Source organism: Rhagoletis pomonella, unplaced genomic scaffold (genome assembly GCF_013731165.1).
Source record: "Rhagoletis pomonella isolate Grant_MI unplaced genomic scaffold, Rhpom_1.0 Rhpom_scaffold_00002, whole genome shotgun sequence".
NCBI lineage: Eukaryota > Metazoa > Arthropoda > Insecta > Diptera > Tephritidae > Rhagoletis > Rhagoletis pomonella.
The window spans coordinates 90,906,509-90,912,675 of record NW_023458556.1 but is presented as its reverse complement, the minus strand read 5'-3'; the positions used below and the strand labels follow the sequence as shown (position 1 = coordinate 90,912,675).

The following is a 6,167-nucleotide window of genomic DNA, read 5'->3' as shown; positions in this document are numbered from 1 at the left end:
CAGCCGAAGCATAAGGGGAGCTGCTAGGGCGTATGATTTGACGCTCAATGAGATCGTCAGTTATCTTCTGTACTTCCTCCTCATCCTTGAAGGATAATCGCCTTGGCAAACAATGAAATGGGGTATTATCAGTCGTTCGGATTGTCATCCTATAGTCATAGGGCCTCTTTTCAATCAAGGTAGGAGATAAATATTCACTAGCCAGAATTCGCATTACCGCATCTTGTTCACGTTTATTTAAACCGGGCCCTATATCTATTTCAGATTGGACTACACTTTCATCAATAGCAGCTATTTCCATCACTGCCGAACCGAAAAAATCATTTTCGTTGTCTGAATAGTCGTTCACTTTTCCTAAGTCTTCTCATCATGCCTCTGAACGCATTTCCCAAACATTTTGTTTAATTTATTCTTATTACTAACCGATTCATCAACACAATCACCATCAACAGTTTCACAAATAATCGAATCAGATGCATAGGGTTTACGATTCTCTTTTTATTAAATTCATTTCTCTTCGAGGTTACATGTTTTATGCTATTAAATTCAGCAGGTGAATGATTTATTTTCATTAAGTGAATATTAAATTTTTCCAAAAAGTTTTGACAAAGAATTACTGGTATGGTTAATATTTCATCTGGGACCGACTCCAACAAACTTCGTAGGCTTCGCAATAGGTGGTAACTTTAGGAAGCGTTCAGCAATCGATTTTTGCACAAGACTAATCGAGCTACCGGAATCGAAAAGAGAAATAATATTTATAAAACCTGACCATCTGTTTCGACTGTGCTCATAAAAGACCACACTTACCTCTTGCTTAGGTTCTAAATAATTATAGTCTGCGAGATGGCTGCAACATTGGTCGACTGGCTCCTCTTCATTGGACAATCTCGGCGCATGTGTCCCAGTTGGTGGCAAGTGAAGCAGGAACCCGCTGGTCGTTGTGGTTTTGGGCAGCTGCTTTGGTAGGGCCCGTAGCGCGAACAGTTGAAGCAGCGCACGGCTGAAAGATCTTCGTAGGCAGTGGCCTTTGCTTCTGGGCGTGATGTCACGACGGCTGATGGCTTACGCTGTACGATGTTCTGCCGGCGTTGCTCGTAACGCTCCATTCGTCTTATTAGATCGCAAACTGTGCTAGCACCATACAAGATGCTTATGTTGTTGCTGCTGTCAGGAATTTCATCTATTATCAGATCAACCAGCTCTTGCTCCGGTATATCCGACTGGGCGGTAATTGACTGCATTGCAACGGCATAGCTCACGCAAGACCTCTTGCCGTGAACTGTTGCGTCTAAACATGGTACACAACAGCGACTTCAGCGTTGAATAATTTGCAAGGTCTTGATTTAGTACAAATTCTTTGGCTGTGCCGGTCATACATCGCCTAAGGGCTAGACACTTATGCCTTTCGTTATAATTATTGGCGTCGGCATAGTCTTCAAATTGCAAAAACCATCGATTAATATCATAATGGTTGTCGCCGCTGAATTTTGGGACCGCTGCGTCGAGTTCATCAAAGTATATATATGTATTTACTAACACGGACGCCTGGATAAATTTCAGTTTGTTGGACTTGAGCTTGGAGATCTGCCAGTTATCGTCAAAGTTTTAAAATTTTCAGCTGCTCCTGGAGATTATTTATTTCATCAGAGGGGAACGCTTTTATCGGTGTTTCGGAGCAAACAGCGGGGCTAACGGCGGACACTGAAACGCCGGGGGTGACATAATCTTGAGCGTTGGGCTCGGTGACGCTATACCCAACGTTAATTTCAGAGGTGGCAATTGTTGCGACAGCGGTGGAAGACTGTGCGGCAGAATCTGTAGCACATACTCGGCGGAGGTTGCACCGGCAGGAACGGCAGAGGCAGTAGGATTCGGAGCAGCGGATGCAGCAGGATTCGGAGCAGCGGAGGCAGCAGGGTTCGGAACAGCGGGTGCAGCAGGATTCGGAACAGCCGAAGTAAATTCAACGAGGAGGCGGAGGCAGGTACCGCGGAGGCACTATATGCAGCGGGAGCAGTTGCAGTTTGTATATCGGCGGCTGATCCAACTTTTGTTGTCTTAATTGTCGAAGTGGTGTTAGCACCAGTTTCGCTGGAACGTTTTAAATCGCTGCTAACTCCAGTCGTTTTACCTGTAGCCCGTGTGTTAGGCATTTTCGTGCTAGGCCGCGTTTACTTTCTTTTCCAAAAAAATGTAGTAAGATGTTGTTCGATCGGTAAAATACTAATTGAACAGTTAGAGGGTAGCACCCTAGGGTATAAACGCTATGTAAAAACACTGTTTGATTATCTTTAAATTTTCCGATTTTTATTCCTTTGATTGGTGAATTGGCACGTCCGATCGTTTTTTCCGTCACCGGAAGAAGAAAGACAATATGGCCGTCCTTTCAGTACAGGGCATTCAGTATATCTTAAAATCTAAAGTGACAGCTACAGGGCAGCACATATGACTTAGATAAAATAGTATAAAGGTAACATTACAATATATAGATATATCTGCATAGGTTCCATCAACCGAAATGGAATGGTAGAAAATCGCTTCGGATTTTAACAATATTTGGCAATTTCCACACACGCTAGGTGCTTTAGATGGGAAGCACATTCGTATAAAAGCCCCAGCAAATTCTGGATCACAATTTCATAATTTCAAGGGCTTTTATAGCATGTCGTTGTTGTTGTTGTAGCGGCTACTAAGCCCCGCTCGGGTCGGTTCATCCGTCAACGTCCATTTCAGCTAGGGGGAGGCCCAGGAAGTGTGCGACTTCCACAGGGTCTGTCCATAGAGACAGGGGCGTCAGCTGAGTGGGGTTCTCAGGGCATGTGAAGAGGTGCCGAGATTTATGTGGCGACTCTCCACATGCCGAGCATTGAATGGGCACATCCTCATTGATTCTGCTCAGGTAAGAGTTCAGCCTGCTGCAATAGGCAGAACGAAGTTGGGCTATTGTAGTGCGGGTCTCCCGAGGCAGATAAAGTTCTGTCCCGTCCACGTCCGGTGGTTGTGTGCCTAGAACGGCATTCACAGGGCGGGAGTCTACATAACTAGAGACTGATTCCCTGTGAATGCCGTTCAGGGCCTGTCGGTAGGTTGACGGGTCCAGGGGTTGTTTAATAAACGACGCACATGCTTGCGTTCTATGGTACACTTTCCCACACACACCTTGACAACACACACCCGACTCTCCTCTGACGCCTTTTCGGCATTTCGCGCATTCTGACATCACACTCACTCAGCAGCCGCTATGTTTGGATGAATATACGTATATACATACGTATGTACGTACATCAACTTAAATACGCGCTATTAAATATCAATTTTGCTTATTTGAATTTCTGCTTATTGGTTTAAATTTTTCACACTATTAATCCAATAATGCAACTATTAACTTTACATTTTGCAATATTGTTATATTTTTTAACACCATTAACAGAGCGATAAGAAACACGCGATCGATCCTCTCGGCACATGTATATCGATGCCTGAGTAGAAGATCGACCTATCTCGGCAGTTAGTTCGAAAACGCTCTATCTCACAAAACTATTCAAGAGCGCCCTACTTCAGATTTTGATTGAAAAACGCCCTAATTCAGAATTTTATTGAAAAACACCCTGTCTCAGAATTTGGTTGAACAACGCCCTATCTCAGAATTCGGTTCATAAACTCCCTATCTCAAATGAAAATGTGCTGAGGTAGGGCGTTTTTCAATCGGCAGTTGAGATAGGGCGTTCTTCAACAAATTTGTGAGATAGGGCGTTTATCAAACAAATTCTCAAGCTGATGCCAGATAAAACTTTGTGGCTCTGCGTGACATTTGTAACTTTGCCAGCAGAGCGCCAGGCGCAAAAGGTATGCCACAATGAACGCCAAGAAAACAATTTTGTACTGCTTTTTTACTCGTCAAAATTGCTGTGGATTTTATATATTTAGCTTTAAAAATATCAGCAATGTACTTTAAGTTTTATGTTTCTACATGAAAACTCGAATTCGGATGAAACAAAATAAATATTAAACCGGCTGATTGTCAAAGCGCGCAAAAAGATGGGAGTTGGCCATCTTTTCCCTTCGCGCTGCAGCTTCAATGATCTATGTGGAATGCTTTGTGCATTTTCATACAGTTCATCTTATCTATCAAAGCGAATCTGTCACGCAAATCGAAGCAAAAGTTTTATGTGGCATCAGCTTTAAGTAGGGAGTTTTTGAAAAGTTTTTTGAGATAGAGCGTTGTTGAAACATTTTCTGAGATAGGGCGTTTTCGAACTGGCTGCCGAGATAGGTCGATCGTCCACTCAGCCATCGATATATTAATACACATCCATATAAAGTATTTTCGAAAATTTTTTTTATGGAAGAAACTGCGTGAAAAAAATTGGCAAAATTCAACGGTAAGTCCTACCTACTTCAAGCTTGCACTTTATTTTAATAAAATTTATTGCATATATGGTAAAAAATTCTCTGTGTTAATACTTTTTTCCGGCAGTGTATATACACTGGCGATCAAAACTGAGTGCATTCCCACGACAGCCGGTTCTATGTACCGGAATGACTCGGGTTTTACCCAACCAAGGGCTGTTATTTCGGCAACCTAACCCCGTTTAGATCGGCGATACCCTTCAATTGTTTCACGTCCAGGGAGCAATACCCTATGACGTATGAAAATCGCAATTAAAAACAAGGGAGTATCCACAATCCTGTTGGTATCAACCTTCAAAAGTCTCAAAACAGAAAAGTTCAAAACTGAATGAATAGAGTTGGCTTGTGTTTTTGCTGTGAATAGCTTGTTTTTTGTTTAAGCTCATGGTGAAATTATACCAGGTGTAGTAATCAGAGCGAGAAGAAATATTTGACACTATCTTATTTGATAATTTGGCTTTAAAAATTTCTATAAGATAGCCGAATGTTAAGAGAATAAAGGAGAAACCTGTTTTATTACTTCACCTGTTTATAATTTCTGTATACTAGGCTTTATTCATTGGATAATAAGGACCAATTGTTCAAAATTTCAAAGTAATCCGCTTATTATTAAAAAAGTTATGCTACTGTAAGTAATAAAATGTCGTACATGTTTTGATCGCTAGTGTATATAATCCTACAATTTAGTAAAAATCAAATATTTTATAAAAGAGTTCTTTAGCAAACAAACACAAGTCTTAAGGTACTGGCCCAATGCATGCTCGCTTTGCTTGCTTCGCTGCGGGAAGTGTCAAAAATTATTTGGAATGTACTAAAACGTATAAAGGCTGGCCAAATGGCAGCTTTTCTTCACTTGCTTTAAGCGCCTCAAAGTTTCAAATAGGCAAATGTTTTATTTGAAAGCGTTTGACAAAGGGGTATGTTCCTGTTCAAAAAACATAAATTCAAACAAAAATTTGCTTACTTAGTTTAAAAAAAGTTACAGAAAATGTAAGCAATTCGAAATGAAATCAAAATGGTTCGTTGTTTTCATATTTATATTTACCATATCATTATCTTATAGTAAAAAGTTGCAACCCCACACGAAATTTGCAGGAAAAAATTTCTTATAGCTCTTTTCTTCAAGTAAATCGCTTTTTTAAGTTAAAGTTTTTTTTAGTAAATGTAGATATACATATGTATGTATCATTATTACCATTTCTCTTAAATAAAAACATTATTTCGCATTGATTTAAAAATAAATCTGAAAGTTTTTGATAAATTTTCTAGAGTTTTCTAGGAAAACAATTATTAATATAAGGGAACAGACATTGACTTTTCAACCAGACAGCTGGTTACCTTGACAGTGTTCCAAGCCGCCATTCAGCCAAACAAGTTTTCAAAGTAAATCAAAGCAAATTAAAGTCAGCAAGGCGCGCAAAGCAAGCCTGCATTTGGCCAGCGCCTTTAGCCCAGAACGCCATTTCAATACTTGATGTGAATAACTGACGAATCTTCGTAAAAGAGAGGCAATTGGCGACGTAGTTATTCCAGAGGTCCAAACCGACGAGTAGTTTTAGTACCACATAATAAGAAAGTATTCTGCTAGCAGTAATAACGGCCGCATTGATTTTTTACAAATTTTCAATAAATGCGCTTCCTTTAACATATTTTGCCTTTATTATATTCCAGTTTATGGGCCTTCCTTTTAAATTAAGTTGCACTATTTTCTTTTGGAAGGTTGCTAAGTAAAACTTAGTACTGGTGACCATCTA

The 6,167-nt window shown here is 40.3% G+C and overlaps 1 long non-coding RNA gene across 1 annotated transcript; it reads right to left on the bottom strand.

The window, feature by feature from the left end:
- Window positions 1-642: 642 nt before the first annotated feature.
- LOC118734763 lies at window positions 643-2,346 on the bottom strand. The gene is made up of 2 exons (XR_004992428.1): window positions 811-2,346; window positions 643-730 (listed from the first exon to the last, which is right to left on the bottom strand). It is a non-coding gene; the product is annotated as an uncharacterized LOC118734763 (long non-coding RNA).
- Window positions 2,347-6,167: the final 3,821 nt, after the last annotated feature.